Raw genomic sequence first — 26,196 nt, 5'->3', positions numbered from 1 at the left:
TTTACAAATAATTCTTGTAAGATGTATATTTATCATTAAAATGGCGGTAACTTGAAAAGCATTTTTTTTTACATTTTCTTCAAAACTACTTGATAAAAGTAGAATTATCTTTATCATCTTAGTATTGTCTACAGAATTGATATATGAGTCACAAGCATTAGCAGCATAACTCAAAAAAATACTCATCATAAATATATTCTTTTTATTTTACTATGTATAATATATATCTCTTCAATAGCTTTGTTAATAATTAGCAAGAATATGCTACAATTAAAACTTGCTCAGTATAAAATTTACTTTAGAGGAAAAGGAAAAAAATTACTAAAATAAGATAAATTTAATAAATTTTATATACAAAGTTAGATTGGGTTCAAGTTAAGGTTAGGTAAAGGGGAGATATAAAGGTATTCTGTGGGATTAGAGTCCCCGCACTTTGTTTTGAAAGTAATGTAACACATGACCCCCCCCCCTGAGCCTATTAACCATTTTTATCTTTTTCCGTAGAAGTAATCTTAAACCCATCCCATGACCAACAAGACAAGACAAAATCTGACAGATACACAAACATACATCCAACTACCCCAGTATATAGTTTGTTTATGCCTCTCCCTAATAACGACAGTGTACAAAAACAAAACAAAAAACTGCAAAATTTGCAACAAAATTGAACTTTCAAGTTCATGGATGAGTTGGCTTGCATACTTTTAATTTAGCACAGCAGCTAGCCTATAACTAGAGTTAGGCTGTCAGTTCGTCACACATGTACCTTATTTACATAGAGAACATCTCCAATAATATGCAGGGTAATTTTGCTTATCATCCTTAGGGATGTATATAATTAATCGTTCATTTGCTTATCCTTAAGATCCTGTGTTTTATAAATTATTTATTAATTTGATCATTACTGTATAAGAGTCTACTGTTCCTATTCCTTTAACATCTAAATATAATTAGCTTGTTATTGCAGCTCTTATAATTGAACATAATTGTCCTTGGTTTATTGATATGTGTGCACATTGCAAACATATAATGAATAGATAGATAAATAAATAGTTAGAGATAGTTGGATATACAAAATATTAAGATTCATAATATCATAATTTTAGTAATACAAATGTAAAGTTGGTGATTTCCATTAAAGTGCCCATTCGACCTACCCGCCCCAGTATTTGGAAGCGGAGGAATAGTTTTTCCTGTATTTATTTTTACTTTGGGTTTGGTTAGGTTAATTAAATTGGGTATTGAGAAAAAAAAACCCGTGGGTTATCATAAAGTTGTTATCTTGCTACAATAAGTCAGCACAATAAAATTAATAATTCTTAAAAGATAATAATTCCTATATTCATGTAATATGTGCAAACATATAATTTGCACAAACCAAGTTTTATTTTCTGCAATGGTAATTTGGTTTCATATACTACCGCAGTATCTAACTGATTATGCTTTATTGAGATATCTATGTGGCTATCTACTTATCTATCTAACTATATGAATATCTTTCTACCTTCCTGTGAATATCTTATCTAATATGCCTTTTTTTCTCTCCTTTTATATATTATCTATTTTTTATCTACTTTTTTATATATATTTCTTAATCTATCTGTATTCTACTTTTTATCTACCTATCTTTCTTTCTATATATTTTTATTTATCTATTTATATATCAATCTTCATTTTATTAATCTATTATTACATCTTTCTTTCTTACTTTAATCAATCTATTATTGAAGGAGGTACACCTAACGTGATATAGGTATATCTTCCACTTATGTGTATGTCAAGCTTCAATTGTCAATCTCTTTATAGCCAATTATCAACCACATCAACTAACTGAGATAGTTTTTACAGTTTAATTTGGTTTTTGCATGTATTTTAAAATCTATAATTATTACTTTATCTATTTCAAATATTATAGAATAAAAAAGGAAAATTATGTCCATAAATGAGCACTAATAATATAGAATAAGTAAACTGTTAAGATTTGATTAGACAATGGACGATAAATTGATATACCCTCCTTAAAATAAGCCCTTCTGTAGATTGAAATTAGGACACTACCTGTTTGATTACCCCAACCAAGATTTAATAGAAGTTCCAAAATTAAAAAAAAAAACTTATTTAAAGTAAGGGACATATACAAAACATAAACTTTTGGTAGGTATTGTCAATAAATCAATTACATGTGTCTAATTTAGTTAGATCAATACATATTTAGACAGATAGATTGATGATTATATTGACTGATAAATAGACAGTAAGATAGATGGATAGATAGTTTGATAGATAGATAGATATCTAAGTATAAAGGTGTTAAAGCAATTATATAATGTTGTGAGAATCTTTTCTCAGAGAAAAAGAACAAAGCCATTTATGTTTCGTTAAAACTGCAAAAATAGGCTACGAATACTTAGCTATTTGGAAATGATTTTTACGAGATCTTATTAAGCATGATTACAAACAACCTAATACTTTATTAAATAAAATTAATGCTCCTTCTCTCCAAGTGCCCAGTCGAGCAAAAAAAAACAGAGTTAAGGCCCACTGCAAATGTAAGGCATAAGAAAACCATTCAACCCTCTCATTTTCGTTTTATTTCAAAAAAAGAGTGTAGGTGCTACCTAGGCCCCGGGAGGGAAACTTAAACACCCTAATGGCTTTATTATATTATAGCTGTTACATATTTAAAATATTGTTACTTTTGTAAGAAATCTCGACAAGAGATTCGGTAAGACAGAAAAGAATTGATTTCTATGTTTATACAATACAAAAAATATTTTTAGTAATGTAAAAACAAGGATATCCATAATTACTAATTAGCACATAATAGTTATAAAGAATAAATACCATATTGATTAAGAAAGGAGGAGATGATAGATGGTCTTTAAAAACAGATTATTTCTTTTTAGTGTTATTGACAGACTTATGGACAATTAAATGGGTGTTCGTGAAAATTATCTCAAGAAAGATATTAAAAGACACTGTCTTTAATAACAGCTGAGAAAATACAGGTGGAAAGATGGATATTGTGAATTATATAGAAGATTTTTTTCAGCAGTTTTATAAAAACTTTAGAATTGATTGATAAACTAGGAAGACGCTGATTAAATACAAAGTGAGATATAAACAATTCAGTTTTTAAAAATATATTTCTTTTTTTGATAGCTAGACCTTTGTATGGAAGCTCTAACAATTTAAAACAATTCAACTCACCATAAGTAAAGTGCCTAATATATATATTTTTCTAGACGTTTCCTCTTTAAAAAATAGCCTGAAACCTTCTATTGATCAATACTACCCCCTCCTTCTCCCTCTAGTTGTAAACCTTTTTTAGATTCACTGAGAAGGAAAACCATATCTGTTCAGCGGGATCCTTTGCTACATATATACACATAAGACATCCTGTTTCTTTCATATAAGAATAGGATAGCTGATATATAAAACCTGGGCCAAAGTAGAAAAAGTCTTTGTTTATTTTCTGATTTAGAACTAGTCATCCTTAACTACTTATGTCACCAAGTGATAAATGTTTAAACAAGGATGACAACATCTATAAGTAGCGAAGCATAAAAATATCATGGAGGGACAAACGGACAAAGTAAATTCTAGATTAAAGATTCGATGGTCATAAAAAGAGGGGTATATGATAGAAAATTATGAATCCATTACACATCAATATATAAATGTCTTAACATAACCAAAGCATAACCGAAAGACAGACGGACCAAGGAATTTGTATACTGGATGCTGTACATTAGACTGGAATTTTTTTCTGTTCTCAAAGTTTTAAAAACTTGCTCACTTAAAACTTTGGGAACTTTAATTAATTCTTGATTGGTTGGTTTAAAATTTTTGATGTCCCATTTTTTTAATACAAAGTGACAAGGAAATAGGATAAAACCATTAAATAGCCCCAGTGCAGATTTCCATGGATCTTAACGGATAAGATGATGGACAATAAATTGGAGTAATTATAAGTCCAATGTTCCCTCCCTTCCTGGTATTTTACAAAGATTACAAGACTAAAATAGAGAATAGTTATTTCTCGCATCGTATTATAAACAGCTTTCCACGGATATAGAATGTACAATTAAATGATTAAAACCAGTTTTTTTAGCCCCGAGGTTTTAGCTAAAAACTGGTTTTAATCTTATGATTGTACATTTTAAAATTCGTAGAAAGCTGGATATAATACGATGCTAGACATAGTTTTTTCGTATGGATGAGAACCGGTTCCTATTCACCGGATTCGAATGAATACGAGAATATATATTCCTATTTTTATTCCGTCTATGATATCTTTACAGGATATCACGATTTACACATTTATATGGTGTTCACTTAACCTATCAAAGCTTCCTTGAAAAACATAGATAATATATTTCTGCTGATTATTAGATCTTAATAAACAATAAAAATATTATCTATAATTATTGAAATGTAGGATAATACCATACATACATGACAGGGGTCTTAAGGTATAAGAAATGTATGATAAATTGATGTACATCATCAATGCTGATAAATCATATATCCCCTACTGTAAATTACAATCATTGGTTGAAAAGTTTAGACACAACAGATTAGAATCAAATTTAGAAACAATTATTTAAAGTTATTAGGCAAAAGAATGATAAAGCTTTAGGTACCAGTGTGATTTATTTTTTAATGTCCCATCCCTCCATTTGTTGTCTTTATATATTTGTCGTAAATAGGGTTGTAGATTATCCAGTGTTGTACCCTTCCTCCCTTATTAGTTTTATTGAAACCTGCTTTAATAATTTTTTTTTTGCATGAATGGAAAAACACCAGTTAAAGAGCAAATTTTAGTTAACACTTGTGTTTTGTTAGAGTTAAAAATTAGAGTATTTTTTTAGAATATAAACATCATTGACCCGATTTCCCTCTTATGGTTTATTTAAGCTTTTTAACTTAATATTTTTAAAAAAAGAAATTTAGTTTTCCATACTTTACAGACATGCTTAAATTGTGACTTTCAAAGTTATTTTTTTGTTTTGTTATAAAATATATTTCACAAATAAAAGTATATGATTTGAAAACTACGTGGTGGACATCAATCTAACACAAAAATTAAGTTGTTTTCATGAATGCTTCAAAGAATCTCGTTACTTCAACTTACCTAAAAAAATGTTTGAATAAACAATTGGTTCATGGGTTCTCCTATTAATAATAAGTCTAATACTTTATGACTTTAAAGAGTTTGGTAATTGTATTTAAATGTAGGAACAGATAGATAGATAAATGTACTGTAACTACATGACTTTCTGAGTGATATTTCATGTTCTTAGATAGATATTAATATATAGCAAGTACATACAGATAGATAATATATAGATGGATATATAGATAGATAGAAAATAGATAATAATTTTATTACCCTATAGGGTTAATTATATACTATACTTAAAAAGGTATTTTCAGCAAATGAAGATTTTTTGTTTATGATTCAATCTAATAATAAGAGCAAACAAGTTTATTCAATATAATTTCCCCCACCAAAGAAATTAATCTGTTTATAGCTGAATTTTTATATGGAGGAACTAACATAAATGCCGTTTTCTACTTAATTGTGTGTACGGTACACCTTCTAACAAATAGTATGGTTTGATTGTTTCTACACTTTGTTCCTATTGCTTCTATAAAGAATTTTATCATTCATTCAGACTATCTGTAATTGATAGGTAGACAAATAAATGTATTTTCCCCATTGGGGCTAACAAAACTGGTTTTAATTTTATGATTTTTTATTTAATATCCACGAAAAGCTGTCTATAATACGATTGATAAAAAACAATTGATGTTTTAGGTAGATAGCAAGAGACAGCAAGATATATTGTTATATAGATAGATAGTTAGATAGACATAAATATCCTACATTTTTGTATAGTCATGACATGATTTTTTAAATTGATTTTTTATGTTTTTTAAATAGATACACAGACAGACATAAAGATTAATATGTCTTTTAATTGATTACTCTTGTTTAAGCGACAGATTTTTAATAGATTTTAAAATAAGGATGACAATATCCATAAAAAACAAAGCTTAGCAAAACTGTAAGATAAGACAGAAAAACGAACATTAACAAATATAGAGTAACGACTCTTTTAATATTCAACACTTTTTATAAGTTTGGGCAAAAAATTTTGTATAAGTCTATCCCAAAATTATTTAAATAAATTAATGTTTAATATTGACATACTTACATTTTAGACTTGATTATAGAGATGTCTTGCTTATAACAATTTACCTCATATTACATATATACATATTCCAAAAATCAACCAAAAATTAAGAGAATAGAATGATTATATAGCATTCAATATTATATGGCAAAAAAATCATCATATTAATTAAAAATGACCATACGGACTTTTTGGTAATGATTAAAGAGTTGCTGAGGATACCAAATTGTATCAAACTGTTACCATGCCAAGTTTGAAATCGATAGCACAATTGTAACATGCTAAAAGTGACAATAAGAGCTATCCGTTATGGACGGACGGCCAAAACCTTAATTAAAGAAAAGCCTCATATTAAACAAGTATGTCTCTTCAATATTAATGTAATACTTTACGTGTTTATACGTTAACCTTCGTATTTATGGATGTTGTCATACTTGTATGACCTTTTATTCGCAATGCTCTTTAAACATGTAATAAAATTGTCAATTGTATTTTAAAAGCCATAAAACAGCTGATAAACAAATCATTTATGATATATTCAATGTGTTTGTAAATCTTTCTTTCTATCTTATATCTATCTATCCATCTATCTATCTAAGAAAGTATGCAAAGTTGTAATATATGATACGTGAATTATAAACTAGAATTTGTGCTACTCCGTAAAGGAGTTAAGAGATATAGAGTGCTACTTAGCTCCGTATAAGAATTGATAAATATAGACTGTCTCCTTTCTCCAAAATTGAGTGTTACTTTACTTTAAAAAAAGAGTTAATAAATATCTTACTATGATATAGAACTTATAAATATAGAGTGTTTTTTTTCAGGCCAAGTGACAAAAGTTTTGTAAGGCAACTTTCAATTTTTAAGTATTACGCTGGTATATTTTGCATGTAAGTATTCTTATTGTTATACTGTAGATATGGGTTTTTAATGTTAATACTTAAAGTTTGCCTTAATATGAACTCTAATATTTGTATTTAACTTGGTGTTTATTCAGTTCCGCATAATATCACATTTGCATGTCTTTCATATTCGCAAAGAAAACACAATTCCATGCTATTATTATATAAGGTTTAAAGTTTTTGGTCTGTAGCCTAAGATATCGATAAACACTCAACCGATAGAGTTCTCCATTTCATGGAGGCATCATATGGATTTTGGGATGGATTTAGGCTATTTTTTTTTTTATTTAATTAAATCTTTGGGTGGTTTCATGCTAATATTCTACCACATCCCTACCATTTCCATACTAGGGGTGTTGGTATATGATAATAGAGAGAGATTGTTTAATAATTATAGTAAAGCAAAGTGTAAGGGCGCAATTTTTGTTGTATTAACCCATTAGTGCCGAACTTCCCCCCTGTCGTCAGAATCCCTTGAAATTTTAAACACAGCTTCCTTAAGGGATTGTAAGACATTTGTATTTTTAGATTTTTTGATTTGTGGCATACCAAAGAAGTTTATTTTTTGCGTCGTTTCCGACGCATTCGGACTAATCATTTTTCCCATGCGTCTATTATGTACCATATCGGACTAATCATCTTAGGCTTTTACTGTTTAATCTATTAGCTGCTTCGCCCCTAACCTCTAGGGTGGGTGGGGAATGTCAGAAAAATAGCATAAAACCATCCCAAGATATTTATAAAGCTTTCCTGATAAGTAAAACCAATTCAGACCCGAAATTTCTATAATCTTTAGCTTCAGACAAAAACCTTACTACTTTATAGTATGGAACACTATACTAGCAGCGGCTTCGCCACTAGAGGCATCCAGGGACCCTTGGGTTTGGGCGGAGTCAAACCCCCTTTTTCAATTACAGTTTTTAAAGAAAAATTTTTAAAAAATAATGAGAGGGGTTTATTATTTTCTAGGGGTGATTTCTCCTAGAGCGGTTGTGGTACTCTCCCCCAAAATAGTTATAAACCTTACCAGGTCCTATGAGAAGCTAAAATGTAAAGGAGAATCATATCGGTTCAGTGGTTAGTGAGATCCCTTAGTACACATGCACAGACACATGTATGTAGAATGTATTTAGATCCTGTTACTTTATTAAAAGGATACATAACACAGATACTCTACAATCAGTGTCTGTCTGTACGTCCATTCGTCTGTTTAAAACAATTCAGAATATAATTATTTGGTACTAGTGGCTACGCCCCTAGAGGCCTTTAGGGGCACTTGGGATGGGGAGAGGTCATTGAATTCTACAACAATATTTTTTATTTTAGATTTAAAAAGAATTAATTTCATTAAGTTCATTCTATTTTTTCTTGTGTTGGGGGTCTTTTTTAGGTGGCGATTTCTCTTTGGAGGGTGGTGGTACTCTCCCCCAAAATATTTAAAACCCTTACCAGGTTCTATGAGAAGCTACCATGTAAAGGAGAACCATATCGGTTCAGTGGTTAGTGAGATCCCTTGGTACACAACACACAGACACATGTAAAAAGTATATCCTGTTACTTTATTAAAAGGATACATAACACAGATACTCTACAATCAGTGTCGGTCTGTACGTCCATTCGTCTGTATGAAACAATTCAGAATATAATTAATTATTAATTATTTAGTACTAGTGGCTACGCCCCTAGAGGCCTTTAGGAGCACTTGAGATGGGGAGAGGTCATTGAATTCAACAACAATATTTTTTATTTAAAAAGAATTAATTTCATTAAGTTAATTCTTTTTTTTCTTGTGTTGGGGGGCCTTTTTCAAGGGGCGATTTCTCTTTGGAGGGTGGAGGTAACCTCCCCAAAAATAGTTGTAAACCTTCCTAGGACCTATGAGAAGCTACAAAGTAAAAAAAGAATCATATCAGTTAAGCAGATACACAGATAGATACCCTTTCACATTATTACAATGTTTAGCAAAGAAATATGATTTTGTCGACAATTATATTGAACAACCCAATACATGACAACCCCTCAACCCCCCCCCCCCCAGCCCCTGTTAATCCTTAAAGTTTTATAATAACTTTTTCTTATTTGTTGTCTTACCAACTGTGGGGAATTGTATTTGTATTTTGATTGGTTGGTTTATTAAGTGTCTAAATGTTTCACCACTAAATGTAATCTACAGAAAGATTTTATGGTATAATATCCCTGAGTAAGTACATCAATTTATCGGCCTTTGACTTACTATTTTAGATCCCTAACCAATACATTTCTTAGTTGTAGCATAGTTGTTAATTATTTGGATGCAATTATATATATACAGACGGACGGATGTACAGACAGACCATAATTGTAGAGTATTTGCGCTATTTTTATGAATATATTAACAGCTAGGCTGCAATAAAAATTACGGAAGTATAAACATATTTACAGTCTTTAATTGGCTGTAATTTTGGATATATAGACAGACATACATACATTCCCTAGTTGTAAGGTAGCTATTATTTATTTGGATGCAATTATGGAAATACAGACAGGTGGACGTACAGACAGACCCTAGTTGTAGATTATCTGCGCTACTACTTTTATATCCTTAAAATAAAGTAACATGTTATTGTATGTCTTTGTGTGTGTACCAAAGGACCTTGCTAACCACTGAACCTATATGGTGCTCCGTTACATGGTAGCTTCTACTAGGTCCTGGTAAGGTTTATAACTATTTTGAAGGAGGGTACCACCACCATCCCTTAAGAGAAATCATCCCTAGAAAATAAAAAAAAACTTTTTCTTTAAAAAATTGTAATTAAAAGAGGGGATTTGACTCCCCCTGCAATCTAAGGGGCCCTAGATGCCTCTAGGGGCGTAGCCGCTGCTTGTATTGTATTCCATACTATAAAGTAGTAAGGTTTTTTGGCTCAAGCCAAAGATTACAGAAATTGAAGGTCTGAATTGGTTTTACTTATCAGGGAAGCTTTATAAATACCTTGGGATGGTTTAAGCTATTTTCCTGACATCCCCCACACGTCCTAGAGGTTAGGGGCGTAGCAACTAGTAGATTATAGAAGATTATACAGTAAAATCCTAAAATGATTAGTCCTATAAGGTCAAAAAGGACGCAATGGCTAAAATGATTAGTCCGAATGCGTCGAATACGACGCACAACAATTTATCAAAAAAAAGTATGTAAACTAACTAAAATTAAAGAAAACTTAGCAGAAACTAAAAATATATAACAAATGCTATAATTAATTATAAATAAGTATGTTTTAATTCTTTAAAAGAAAAAAGTTAGACCTGGTGTGAAAATTTTTTCCTATTTTTTCCACTTCTGCCATGAAAATATGATTTCATCTGGTCATCGAATGAAGTGAGAGGCCAAGCAATGTAGAGGACAAAACTTGAAGCTCTATTCAGTTATTTACAAACATTTAAAAAGGACAGCATAAAAAAATAGAGTGATAGTATAGGTTTGAATTTGTGCGTCGTTTAAGACCCTATTGTCATTAATGGGTTAATAATGCACAAATATTTTTGCGAAAGTGAAATGACACCTCTTAACCTTGACTGCTAACAAATATCCAGCTCTATGAATACAATAGAAAAAACACCAGATGGCCTCCTATCTATCTATTTTTCTTTGCATTATATCTATCTATCTATTTTATCTTACTATCTTTCATTCTTCTACCTCTCATGTTGTTTGTTTTTGTTGATCTATCTATCGCTATATTCTTTGTCAGTTTCCTTTTATAAATCTTTCTTTCAATACATCTATATATCTTTGCATTATATCTATCCAGTGGAGTACACAGGAGGATGTGTGAACCATGAGGACAGGCAGGCTTATCTAAATTAAATAATACAAATCTATCTAAAAAGTTATCAATCAGTCTATTCATTATCTTTCTACATATCTCTGTTTAAATATGAATCTATCTATCTACAAAAATTAATTTTAATCTAATTTTCTAATCCATTATCTATATGATTAATTTCCACCTATCCATCTATGATGTTTAATTAAACTACAACTAAATTTTCTTTTAGGGATTCTTAAGGGTAAGACAATTGATGATAATTTAATGTAAACCCTCAATTATATTAAACAAAAATATCCCTTCCGTAAAATTAAAAAAATAGTGGGATATTTTTTATACTGCTAGTTCCCCAAGCCAAATAAAGATTCAATAAAAGTTCCCAAAGTTTTTAAGCCAAACAATTAGACAACGTGATTATATAACTTTGGATACCAGTATAATTTTCACTCATTCCCTCCCCTTAATTTCAATATCTATTTATCAATTTTCCACACTAACCAAATAATAATTACTTCAAATATCCTTGAAATCATCCATTGACCCCACCCTGCCCGGGTTCCGGCGATTTTAAGAATAACAAAAGAATATTACCCCAGTCTTACATATTATTCTACTGTCATGATGAGTGTTAACAAAAGACTTAAAACCCGCCTTTTGAATATTTTGGTATTGGTTCAATTTCGCCAAAAATTAATTAATCCGCGAGTATTACAACCAAATGATAATAAACGAAAATACCTGTTGCATAGATTAAGCTTTTGATTGAAAAGAACAGTAATTTTCAGTCCTAGTGTCTTTTCGCATTATGCTTAAGTAATTTTAAATCACTAGCTGCACCGCTCCTACAATCTAGAGGCCTTGTACTGAAATGCAGAAAAACAGCCCAAAACCACCAAATGACTAAAATATGAAAATTAAAGTGCCTATAAACATCCCAGGAACTATGTGAAGCTTTTCTAAAATGGAAAACTCAACTGGTTTTAAAAAATTATCGCTTTTTCAGCTAAAAACAAAAACTTACTAATTTATATACTAGGATTGCTATTAAAAACAAGTCTTTTTGCCTAAACAATTGAACTCCGAATAACGTAATACAAGAGAAACAATACATAATAATGACAGGGATGATTAAGTCCATAAGTAGCGCAGCAATAACAATTGTTCAAATATCTGTTTAATAGATCTCTATCTGTTATATACTAGTTACATAAATCAATTTAGACCAACAGTCTCTTTAGCTTTAGACTTTAAAAAGCTACTACTTTATCAATATTACTAGCGGCTTCGCCCCTAGCCTCTAGGGGCTTTTTTCCCCAAGAGGTAATTAAAAAAAATGTAGTACATTGCAGCACCAAATAGTTGGTATCATCTGCATCATCATAAAAAAAAATTATGGGGAATTTGTTTATTTTTGGGAGGGTTGAGGGTGTCCCATCCCCCAAGAAAATAGCCTAAAACCACCACAGGACCAGTAGGTATATTCCCTGAAGAGTAGAATCCAATTGACTCAGTGGCTACTGAGATCTGAAGGGACGGACAGACATCAAGCAACTTTGTATTATAGATAGGAGGATTTGTTAGACGAATAGATTATATATTCTAAACTTTTGAAATCTTTCCATCAAAATTGTATCTATTATCTATAAACTTATTCTAACAGCACGACGTATGTACATACCCTAGTTATAGAGTAGCTGCGCTACTAATTACAATTATAAGAAGAATGAAGTAATAATATTAATGAATATTCTAAAATTTAATTTACAATTTGGCAATTTAGTTTTAAAGTACATTTGATTCAATAAAAAAATAACACTTATAAATTAATTTTTCCGTAAGTCCTAACGTTTTCAGGGATAGGACAATTGCAGTTGAATTTTTTACAAATAGATAAAGTATTTGAAGAAGAAAAACACTTTTTCGTTCATTAACATATGTCTATATTTGTGCAAAATTAGACACTTTTAAATCAGTGCGTTTATTTTTTGCATTTTCAAATGTTTATCCTTCTTTTGGCTAAAACCATCCTTGTTTTTAAAGTAAAATCTAGCAAAATTAACCATGAACAATTTATGTATAGCTAGAATAAAGGGATAAGAAAATTAAGCTGTTTTTATGACAACAAAAAAGGCATGATGCAAAATGATTTTACAGAGGTTACAAACATTTAAGCTGTCGGGAAAAGACACTAGGTCGGTTTCTTTTCAATCATTACCGCTTTTACGTCCATGTATACGACAAAAACGATTAATATAGTTTCTAAGTTGCAAATGGATAATAAAATGCATATATAAAGTACACAATTGTATTTATCGTGAATATTAATTTATATTACTTTGTTCTATTCCTATATCCCTGTAAGTAAGTAACCACAATTGTTAACTGTTTACAGTTTACATATGAAATATATGTTTATAAATTCTTCAAGGCAACGCATAGTCTTTATCAGTGAGAGATGGGATAGTTGACTGTAAATTTGTACATTGGTATCCAAAGTTTTTAACCACGTAGGCTAAAAAATTTAGGGTTCTTTTTGGTTGCTTACAAACTAAAAGTATCCAATCTTTTCAACCAATAATCTTAATTTATAAAAGATATACATCATTTGTCTTATCCCTTATGATCCCTGAGTCTTTATATAATTTAAAGTATATAATAACACAAGGATGACGAAATTCATAAATAGTTTAGTAAACTTTCCTATAAAAGAGTTTTGTGTGAGTGTATATATGCCTGTCTGAATAAACAAAAGATCTCGTTAACCGCTGAACAAATGGGTTCTCCTTAACAGTGAAGCTTCTTAAAGATATGTTTTAAAAATGCAGAGATTCAATCCTACAACGAGAAATATCCCCTAGAAAGCACCCCAACCCATCCCATAATTCTAAAACCAAAAAAAAGATGCTAGAATAACCCTTTCCCCTCAGAGGAGAAAGTCTTTAAAGGCTAAGGGCAAAGCCACTGAAATAGATATAATTTTTTCCCCAGGTATATGTTGCTTACAGAAAACAGCTGTTTAGCTATCTTTTACTCTATGGATATGATGATATAAAGAAGGGAAACAAGAAGGGCTCGGCAGCCGCGTGTAAGTTTCAGTGAAATCGTCATATTGTAACTTTAAAAATTCAGCTAGATGTCTAAACCAGTTCCTAAATAGGCAATCAATCTTTTCGGATTTTTTGTGCAAACAAGCGAGTTTATGCGCGACTGAGGCGTGGCTGTTTAGCCCAGGAAATAAGTTAAATAAATAGATTGTTAATTTGTCGTATGGAAAGCTTAATAGATAGATAACTAACGAGATAGCAAGAAAGACATATATATAGATAGATAGCAAGTGTTGTAGAAGGAAGCTATTTTAAAAAGCTATTCTAAAAAAAATGGCAAGGTCATTTTTATCATGGTAAGTTAATTCCTTCTAATTAGTACACGACAAACAGGGATATCACATCTTAAGAAACATTTTGTCGCCAGCCTTAAAAACACGGAAGACGAAAAAAGAACCACAATGACGCCATAAAAATGACGGATGAGGAGGGGAGGAGTGGGAAATAAAACCCCTAAAAAAAAAAGATGGATAATCCCTCGTTTTTATGACGTAACATGCTGATTTTTTGAGGGACTTCATTGGGGACTTTTATTAAATCTCTTTTGGTTTGTACAATCCTGTAGTGTCTAAACTTTTCGACCAATAATTTGAATTTATTGAATGTGTAAATCAATAGTATCTATTTTGTATTGGGTCTTTGAAATCAGCTAATAGCGTCAAAAATATTAACACAGCCGAGTCCCTACAATAGAAAAGAAAACATTTCGTTAGCAGACGAAAAGGGTCTCCACCCCTTTGATCGGATAATTGTCTGGATTATTCATCTATAGTTATACATTTATTGGAAAAAGAAAAAATTTGGATTAATGTAATATTTAACATTTTCCTTACTATATAAACATCGTTAAAATCTTAATAAGGAATCATAATCTTGTAAAAAAATGAAGACAAGTTTTTAAAATCGTATAGTAATTAACATAACGGTAGAAGACCTCTTTAGGTAAAAATTATACTGTCATATTATATTATTAAACAGTTTTAGAAACCAGTTTTTATTGCACTAATGATTTTATAATCAAAACTGTTATCATTAAATGGAATGGTTAGGTAAAATAAAAATGCAATGGTTTTATCGAATAGATGATATGACATACATATTATTCCCAGATATAAAAAAATTCGGTATTTTTTATTGCTGTATTTACACCTCTATTGAAATACAAGGATAAAAAATCCATAAGTAGAGAAACAAAAAAAAAATTATAATCATTGAGATAAAATATTATGTTGTACAAAAGTTTTCAGTAACTGTTATTTTGTTATTACTTTATAAAAAGTAGACTGAAAAATTGATTTTCTTTTGATGAAATATCGTTTCTAAAAGTTTTCAATTGTTGTTAAAATTGAGATACCGTCATTAACCTCCGCTTTATTTATTATATAAGTTATGAATATTTGGTTGCCCAAGGCATTAGACATAGTCATAGGTCCCCTTTCAATGCAACCAAGTGGATTAATACAAATTTAGCAATTATGATCAATTTGATAATTTGAAGTTCAGTTCCTCATATTTTTACTTAAAATTTTCTTGGTATTTAATAAAAGTTGTCCTGGCTGACAAAGTAATCATAAAGTTATTATTGTCGACATTTGGGTTGTTCTAATGATAAATCAAACAATCTAATTTCTACAAAATGCCATCATTGTTGATATATTTTCAATTGTATTGAAAAAAGGACTTTAAAAGCAAATATACAATAAATTTGTAAAAAAGAAACCCAATTTCAAAATTTTGACTACATTGTAAATCCAACTTATTTTATTTATTATTATGACACATGCTAGAGCTCTTATGTTTATACAATACAGATACTATTATGCATTAGCAAACTATCTCAGCCATTCTAAAAAATCATTCTTGCAACTATGTTAAACTTGTTAAATTTTGAATATCATAAGATAGAGCATTCCAGAAAAAAAGGTCGTGCAATCAAATGGTTAAAAAGAACAGGAAAATATCATACAGCAATAGATTTTAAATCTTATGATATATTAAATTAGTTGATAAAAAACGAACTATTAACTAGAAAATAAGTGGATGAAGATTGGACGGACATAAAGACAAACATACATAGCCTGTATATTTAGTAGCTGCGCTGCTTTACAGAAAATGTTTTGTATGTTTATCTGGACGTTATCAAATACTATCACATGTCATGATATTATGCAAAAAGATTACAATTCAAGGCCATTATCTATCTATCCACAATACATATCTATCTATCTCTATGTCTGTTCTTTTATTGTTCATTAGCGGCTACGCCCCTAAAGGCCTACAAACCTAAAGATATTTGTAGGCATTAAAAGGGGCACTTTTAGGGGGGGGGGGGGGGGGCTTTTTATTTACAGGGGCAATTTATCTTCCGAGGGTGGAGGTACCCTACCCTAAAATAGTTATGCACCTTCCTGGACCTGTATGCTAATGCTAATGTCGTATGGGTGAGTTGCACCTGGACTGAACAGTCAACTTGTCAACTCAAGGCCAGACTCTTGGTCCTTCACCTCATACCCGTGGTACAGTACATTACAGACAACCAACTCTCTGTGATGCACGACCTTTGTCTGAGAAGTCCTAACTGTGCATGGTAACTAGTTGCGCCTGTTTTGGGTCAAGGCATTCCCCCCACTCTAACTATTTACGTCGCGCATCTGACATAGTAGCAGTGGGAACCATTTTTAACGTCTTTAGTTATGACGCGGTGTCGGACCGAGATTCGAACCTAACACCTTCCCGACGACGAGCGGATGCGTTACGTGTTGAGCCACGGTCGCGGGTTCCTGGACCTGTAAGAATCTTCACTGAAAAGGAGAACCATGTCAGTCTAGTGGTTAACGAGATCTTAAGCTACACACAGACAGATACTAAGGACAACTTTATCTGTGTATATCTTATTCTTTAATCTTCATACCTCCTATTTAAAAGCGAAGCTTTTCTTCATTAAGTCAATCAGTCCATACGTTTATCCATGAGGGATAGCCATGAACATTAATTTATCAAGATAGCATTGTCCTATCCGTTTTAAACAATTACGTTTTTAAGAGTTCTAGGCTATTTACATTTTATAGTTTGAAAACGATAGTATGATCATATTCATTGCTATCCATAACGTATAATAATCTGTAATATAAAAAAGCTGCGCTTTTAAAACTACAGTTTTTATGCTTTCAATTGTATATAAATATTTTGGAACAAAAGATTTTTCATATTTACAGCTAGAAATCAATTACTAATCGTTATAAACAAACAGAAAACTAGTACATTTATTTCAATATTGATTATCAAATTAATGATTTGACTTTTAATTCCTAAATTAAAAAAAAAAGTATACCATGCATTTATGGAGTAATTCATAAAACCGACAAGCTACGCCTGTTTAATGGCTAAGGATTCCCCCTGCTCTTACCCTCTTCTCTTATGTACTTCGCCTGAAATAACAGCGGAAGGTATCATGCTTAACGTCTTTAATATGACGCTATGTGTTCAAGACTCGAACACAACACCTTCCCAACTGCAAGCCATCACGTTGCCAATAGCGCTAATGCAGCGGGTTAAGCTATAGAGCAGCTTTACTCTAAAAAACGTACAAAAAGAAACAAAGAAAAATAATTCAGGCTGAAAAAAATGCTATTAGCATTTACTCCAAAAAGTTTCACGGGAGTGAGAACTTAATTTTTTGTCATGAGTGAGTCCGGATTTTAAAATATTTTTTTTGAAGAATTTGTTCTGGGATAACTGATATTTATGAAAACAATAAAATGAGAAATTTATTTTCATGTATTTCATTATATTATTTTTTAAAGTCTAGAAATTTTGTTTTATGAATTTATAAAAATATTATTCTCAGTTGATTTAAAGTACAGAAATTGTTTTTATAGATGCAGCCAAAAAGAATTTCCCGTTAACTTGATTACTATAGATATATTGTCAAGTTTTTGCGCAATTTTGTTTTGTCTGTAGGTATGATTTTAAGGCTTTTAGCTATGAACTCTACTATAGGGTATTAGCAAAGGGTTAAAGGGATGTGACAATGAGCAATTAATTCAAAGTAGTGACATTTTAACATGAATAAAAACAAAAAAAAACATTTATTTCCAGTATTTCTGATAGAGCAACTTTTATCATTTCTTTAATATTTGTAAAGTACTAATGTTTTTATATTAGTCTGTTAAAATGTTGCTGAAACTACTGAACAGATTGAGTTTTTCATTTTAGGGAAGCTTTTTATAAGTCCTTCTAATATAGTTTTCGGCGATTTTTCTGTACCCTCCCTCCACCTTTAAATACAAAATACTTATTATATGATCGTAGCTGCTTGCATACTTATAGGGAAAAAGGAAATTGTTTGATCGAATTAAAAATTACACCAAGTTGTTATGTAGTTTTTACAATTGTTACTGTACTATTCATATTTATCTATCTTTTTAAGATGCGCAACTTTTAAACAGTGGACATAATTGTCCTTGTTTATTATTTTTTTTTGGCAGTATATTGATGATTAAATTTAATATGTGAAAACTATAATTGCAAATTGTTCTTTGTACTTGTTTGTCTCTAGAGCACAGCTACTCTGTAACCAGAGTTTGTATTACCGAACTGTACTGTATCCATCTTTAGTAGCGGAGATACTCTATAATACGCGTTGTCTGATTCATCAATTTCAATAAATCAAAATCGTAAACTGGTAAAAATTAAATTTGCTAAATTGAAATTTAATTTTTAAAATAAGGGGCTTTGTACTTAACTGAGGGAATTATTGGATTAGGGTACAATACCTGCCAAATTCCAATATCATATGATGAATGATGATGTGTTGTTGACTCAATCAATAAACAATAACTTACCTAAAACAAAAACAAATTAGAAATATAAAAAAAGTAAAACAGGATTTCAATCTGTCTCTTGCAGGAGATTTAGCTAATTGCTGGACTAATATGTTCACCTACCTACATTAAAACTTCTTATAGTTACAGCGAAGGTTTCTATCTATATCTCCAAAGATAAATTGCCCATAGAAGAAATACCGCCCCCCTACCCGCAGTGTAGATTTAATTTGCCCCCATCCCCACCCAACCCTCAACTGCCCCTAGAGGCCTTTGGGGGTGGGGGGGGGGGGGGGGCATAGCAGTCTGCAATTTAAAAAAATTGAGGAAAGACTTAAACGCTTGTAAAGAACACCATCGTATATGCATATACACGTCCGAATCAACATGATCAAAACTTAATCTATTGAGTTTTCCATTTTAGATAAGTTTTATATTGGATCCTGGATGGTTTTAGGCTATTATGTTATCCTAATATAATATCATATTTGAAAATTGAATGATTTTAATTTTAATATTAACAAAAAAGAGCAAAACAGAAGTTTTTGCTAACGTTTATGTGACCTGCAAAAACTTTGCTTTTTAAGTCAATTTATCAAATTATTTATAGTGATTTAGACTTTTTACATGAAAAGTTTGTTATAACTGTTTCCAGATATGTTGTATTCTAAATAGACAAATGTTTGTGTGTATAATAAGATCTCGTAAACGATCGTTTCTATTAAACTTTTAGGGGAAGCTTCTTATTAAGAGAGAGAGAAAGTTAAAAAGGTATATGAAAGATAGATAGATAAAAAGAAAGAGGTAACATGAAGGCATCCCCAATGATGATAAACACAATTATCCTTTCAATAGATCAAAATTATTAATAGATAAGTTTGAATAAAGCTGGTTTTAAATAGAATTACCTAAATTTATGGCGTCATGAGTGAACATGTTTTTTTTGCGATTATGATCTACAATCCAATGTCCCCTCCCTCCCTGCATGAGTGAGAATTGATAGGTAGATAGATAAACACATTCTTTGTGTAGAAGTTCAAGAGTATAAATTATTATAATATATCATTTATATGTTTATTCGACCAAAACCATAGTACAAACTGTTGTTTATTTTAGTAGCGCAGCTACTTTATGTAAACTACTAGCGGCTACGCCACTAGAGGCCTATTGGGGCACTTGAGGGTAGTGGGGGAGGGAGGTGACTCTCCACCGCGACCCTCATCCTTATATTTCGGCTTTAAAAAGAAAACGTAATTTTTTGTGGGGGGAGGGATAATTTTGTAAGGGCGATTTCTCTTAAGAGGTACTCGAAAAATAGATATATACATTCCCTGAATCTATAACAAGCTTCTCTATAACGGAGAACCATACAGGTCCATCGGTTAACAAAATCCTTCGGTACAAACACAGATACTGTTACTTTTCTATATGTGATGTTATTATGAATGTAATGGCCCAAATCAGGCAACCACCGGACCTACTTGGTTATTTTTTTTCACAAAATCTTATTGTTGTTCATGTGAAATATCTCCAAAAGTTGTAAATTATTTTGTTTGTCCGTTAAGATCACACTAACCACTGAATCGATCGAGTTTTCCATTTTATACAAGCCTTACATAGTTTTTAATGTATTAACTCACTAGAAGAAAGAAAAATCAATGTATTAATTAAAAAAAGCTTACATACAAATATAATAACGGTTTCTATTTTGAATAAAGAGATCAATTACTTTTCATGAGTTTTTGGAAATTTTAATTTTGTGTGTTTTTACATTGTTGTACAATTATTATTATGGAGAAACAGCCAAAATTTCATGACCAATAATAAACAGTCCGAGAAACTATGTATGTTTAAAAAGTACTGTTTATATTTTTAAATTACGATAAACAAAATAACCTAATATGCATTATTGATAGAAACTTGTAACACTGCTAATTTGAACAGCATAATCAACATTTAGTGAAAATCTCTAAAGACGCCCTCCATTAATTTTCAAATAAATACTAAATTTAAAATACTATGTTTTTGTTACATTGTTTGAAAAACTTTAATTCATGACATAATATATTTATTTAAAAACACACAAAGTAGTAATAACTGTTTTCACTAACAATAACATGCCTTGTTTGAAGAGACTGTACATTTGAACTTTTTAAATTTGAAGGGACAGTGCATTCTAAATTTTCAGATCTTGTAATGAAATACTGTCATTAAATTTTTTTGTAAACATTGACTTATTTAGATAATAGTTGTAACAATTTATCTAGTATAACAGTTTAGAAACTTCTAGTCTGAACCACCCGATCAAGATTTATTAAAGGTCCCCAAAGTTTTTTAGACCAACACGAGTGATAACGTGTTTTTAAAACTTTTGGTACTAGTTTAATTGATGACGGGTAATAAATATCTGAAAATAGAAATGACGCAAATGACGCAAATTCTGATCACAATTCTCACGTTTATCTAAAAATGCAACATATAATAATAGCTATTAAACAATTTTCAAGCATAACTTTTATCTTATTAGGATAACAATTAAATAAGAAAAATATTTTTACCATATGAAATTCGTGATCAAACACCTAATTGAAAAAAAATGCAAGACATGGCTTTTATTTTAAGAAAGACTAGGGGCAACGAACGCCTCTAAGAAGCCTCTAGGTGTTCTTAAGGCTGGAGGGGGATAAGTCAACCGCCCTTCTACTTTTTAATTTGAGTTTTAATAAAAAATATTGAGAGAAAAAAATTTGGGGGGGGATTTTAAATTGGGAGGGTGGAGATACGCTCTCCCAAAATAGTTAAAAACCTTCCCTGTACCTAAAAAAAGCTTAATTGCAAAGGAAAATTAAACAGATGTCATTTAAAAAAAAAAATTAAACTGGCACATTTGTATAAACACCTGTAGACTCAAGAATGACGCCAAAAATAGGGAAAGGGAAAAAAGAGAGGGGGTAAATCAAGATATCCGAAAATAGTTATGATCACCAACTTCTACCATCAGTTTAATTTACATTTATTTTTTTCCTCCCACTTGCAGTGATACTCCTCCTTCCCCCTTCCCTCACAAAAATAGCTGAACTCATCTATTGAAACATGAATTTCAGCTAATTTCTCGGTGTATGCAAATAATTGGATAAAGGGTTAAGTAATATTTATTAGTCATAGTATCAAAGACAACTTTCTGGGATATCAAAATGAAAGATTAAAACTAGTTTTGTTAGCCCCAAGATGCCGAAGTCCCAGTCTATTAAAACTGGTATTAATCTCATTATCTATATATTAACATTCTGGGAAATCTGTCTATAATTATTTTCCAGTATGGCTGAGAACAGGTTCTAATCCAGCTGATATCAACCGATTTCGAAGCTATACTGGAAAAAGAATTATGTAGAAAAAATTTTTAATGAGTAAAATTCTGCATTTGGCGTTTTAAACCTAGCCTATGTGGGACTAACCCTGCAGGGTATTTGTCTATAACCTAACCTAAGTAATAAGCATTAAAATATTTTGATTGGTAAAAAAAAATTACTTTTTAAAAGTGTTTTAATTATCCTTATCTATTGAAAACAAACTTTTAATTTAAACCCTTTTATGTGCTATTAAATGACTGGGCTATTTTATTTATTACAAAATTTATCTTATTTTCAAGTTTTTAGTAGCGCAACTACTCTATACATTAATTAAGGTCTTTTCCTTACCTTACTAAAATAATAGATATAATAACAACACAATATTTAAAAAATCATTTTTTTTATTAATGTATTAAGTTTACTTTACTAGAATTATTTGGTCAAATCATGAAAAATCTGGAGAAAATTTCATCCATAAGAGCGCATATTATCATATCATACGAACAAATTTAAGGTTACATATAATTATTTACGTGAAAATACCTAAATAAATGATATTCTTTTTATAATGTTGTGCTTTATTGTACTAGAAATCTGTAATCAAAATTTCATGTGAATTGAATAATTAAATCATTTAAAATTGTTTACAATAAACAAAATAATATAATGTTTTAAACGAACTTACTGACTGTTACAGGAATAACTATGAAGTAAAATGGACAATTCTAACCAGCCTAAATTAACGTTAAAGACAGAAGGACGAACGTACGGATGGACCTAACTTAAAAGCTGAAAAGCTTTGCACTCAAAAAAGAATTTAGCATATGGTGTCTCATTATTATTTAACTAACAAAAGTTGGGAGGCTTCATAAAAACTTGAGTAGCAAGGGCAGGTACATTCTTAACCCTATTCCGTGGGAGGGGGGTCTCTTGGACATCCGCTTTATAGGAAAGGGGGGGGGGGTCTTATTTGAACCCTTCTTCAATCTCGTAAGTTACTAGAAGATATTCTAAATGAATATCCCCACCCTCTACTCCTGGAAAAGGGTTATTATTATATTCGTTGTGTATGTCTATTATGATCACCTAATGGCAAATTCTGATGGCCTATAAATTGCAAAAAGGTTTTCTATTGGTCTATGATATGCTTTTGTTTTGTAGTCTGTTTCAGGGAGGGAGAGGACAAAGGATTGTTAATTACTCTGGCCCCCAAACTTTTTAAATCTTGGATGAGTTTTACAATATAGCAGTGTCTATTCCTTTTCAAAATTTATCTTAATTGTCTTATACATTAAGATCCCTTAGTTTAATTTGTAACCAACCCTACCACACTAATCTATTGCCAACTTAACTCCCCAACTCCAATATGTTTAAAATATGTCTGTTTACATTTTATGCCAATACAATTTAAATACGTACTTTTACACATACTAGTGACTTTGCCTCATCATATAGGGGGTTAGCCCCAAGAGGGGGGTGAGGTTAACCCCCTCATAAATATCTTTAGAGGGGTTGGTAAGTTTTAGGGCCATACTTTCTCGAGGTGGAACAAATACCAGTACCATTGCCTAAAAAGTTACCCAAGACCAATATGAACTCGACAAAAATTAATCTTTTCTTATTTTTTGATACCAAAATTATTATCAAAATATAGATGTAATGAAATTGTACTTTATAATGATAGATAACAATAAAAAATTAAAAAGTGAAAAAAACACGCAAACTTTACATGTTATAGTCAAGGATAAAAGCAACATTTTATGATATTCAGATATCTTAAGGGGTAAGACAATGTACGATAAATTCAAATGCATAAAAATTATTCCTCTTGTTGATTAAATTATTGGTTAAGATGTTTGGACACTGCTATTTCATACCCAACCAATAAAATATCAATAAAAGTAGTAAGGGCCCCAACTTTTTGAGTTCATGCATGATTGAGATATAATTGTTATAAAATTTTGGTACCATTCACTTCTATTAAAAAGACAGTGTCTGGTAGCCAAACAAGTACAATAAATTATTGATGGACAAACGAACAAAGTGAAAAGAGTAAGTAAGGTAAATTCTCACGAAACTCTACGCATCAATACATAAATGTCTTTTGTATATAGCATTACCGACAGACCAAGTAAGTTTTATCTTAAATAGCAGCTAAGAAAATCGCACTTCCCCGATAGTGTTTTTGACTGACTGGTAGCCGAAAAGACAAATGAATTATAGAGTTGCTCCGCTATCAAAAATCAAAAAGCTAACTGTTCAAATAATTCGTCAATAAAATAAAATTTAAGCATCCAAATGAGTTTAAATTGGTTGCTAATACGCGGCTGACGCACAGCTGACAAGACATTGTTGTGTAAAAACCTTGAGATTGTGTTAGCATGAATAAAATGTTTATTGGCTGATTTATTGTAAATAATTCTTTATACACAATATCTAAACAAATCATTCTAGTTGAATATGGACCTCTAATATCGGCCCCTCCATCCCCTCCCGTAAATCCGTAAGGATAAGGGTGTAGATTAAGATCTCGCCAAATGCTGGACCAATTTGTCCAGGAAAGGTATATATAAATATTTGGGGAGAGGGTGCCTGGAAAATTACCCTCCACAAATGTTTTTACTTTTCAAAACTTAATGGTAAGCGAATGATCGACTTGATATACTACATATATGGCTTTGATAAAACGTTGTCATGGCTAACACAATATCGTCATATTTCGACGGTCTAATGACACTAAAACTACATACTCATGTTGACTTAATAACGACACAATTATCCTTAGCATTTTCTGAGGGAGAGGTCGGGATAGTGGTGCAATGTCCACTTTCAACTAATATGAATATTGTCATATATTGTGCCTATGTATTGCATATCGAATTTACATGTTTCAGACATCTGTATACAAGTTGTCATACAGAAAGAAAAAAAATTTAGCAGCATTATTGATTCTAGATATTTTCATTGTGTATTTTCAAAATTTGAATTATTAAAGTGGGGAGGGGAAAGGAATAACCCCACACAAACATTTACACAACATCCTTAGGTAGCGAAGAACAAAAATAATGGATTAAAAATGGACAAAGTGAATTATAAAGCAGATATTCAGTGATAATATAAACAGAGGGCAAAAAAAGAATATAATACATTGCAATAAAAATCACGAAACCTTTAAAACAAAAATATTGTATCATGACAAAAAGACCGATGGACCATGTGAGTTGTAGACGGGATGCTCTTTGTAATAAAGGATCGTCAAAAAAATCAGTAAACTACCTTAAAAATCAGCTGAGAAAATCGCAATTCCTACATAGTTTTTGGACGGATAGACAAAGTGAAATATAGAGTAGCGTCACAATTGAATGAACATACTGGAATAATAAAATTTCACAGACTTTACTTAAGAATTTTATGGTTTATATGTATGGTGTGTTAGTACATCAACAAAAACTGTTTTTTTTTCGGTAGAGTATTACACAATAGAGTTTTTCGTAGTTTTTTCTCATATTGCATGGTGACAAAAAAAAACTTCATGGTAAAAAAACTTATTTTTGATGCATGTCTTAAGTTAGGTTAGATTAAGTAAAGTTTAAATAGTTCAACTTAAAAATGAAAAACATTCTTTATGTGTTATTTATGCGATAGCATTCAAATTCTCACTTCTTCTCTTGGCATATGTTATTGTTTTTAAACTTTTTCACCCTTACAGGATTGCCCCAAATTGTATTAAAGGCCAGATCTTTGTACCTGGTTTAGAATACTACTGAGAAGGCTAATAGTCTAACTTAAAGGTCCCAAGCTACTAACACCCCAACTATTTTATGCAACCAACCCTTTGATTGAACTATCTTTGACTGAATGTCTAAACTTTGCATGGTAATAAGTTTTTGGCCTGTTATGTGTTATTACTAATTATGTCTCACATCTAGCATAGCAGCAGTAGATACAACTTTTGCAGTCGTTACCAACCCACAGACAAGCGGATGTGCTTCATATTACGATCGCGGG

The 26,196-nt window shown here is 30.9% G+C and overlaps 1 protein-coding gene across 2 annotated transcripts in view; it reads right to left on the bottom strand.

Moving 5' to 3' along the window:
- Positions 1–26,196, bottom strand: part of LOC145333546 (serine protease 33-like) — a 77,185-nt gene that overhangs the window by 39,977 nt on the left and 11,012 nt on the right. The gene's annotated exons all lie outside the window — the stretch shown is intronic.

The sequence above is a fragment of the Acartia tonsa genome, chromosome 12, assembly GCF_053477335.1.
Source record: "Acartia tonsa isolate MP-2025a chromosome 12, ASM5347733v1, whole genome shotgun sequence".
NCBI classification, from domain to species: domain Eukaryota; kingdom Metazoa; phylum Arthropoda; class Copepoda; order Calanoida; family Acartiidae; genus Acartia; species Acartia tonsa.
The sequence above is the reverse complement of the archived record's forward strand: the minus strand, read 5'-3'. Positions and strand labels throughout refer to the sequence as shown.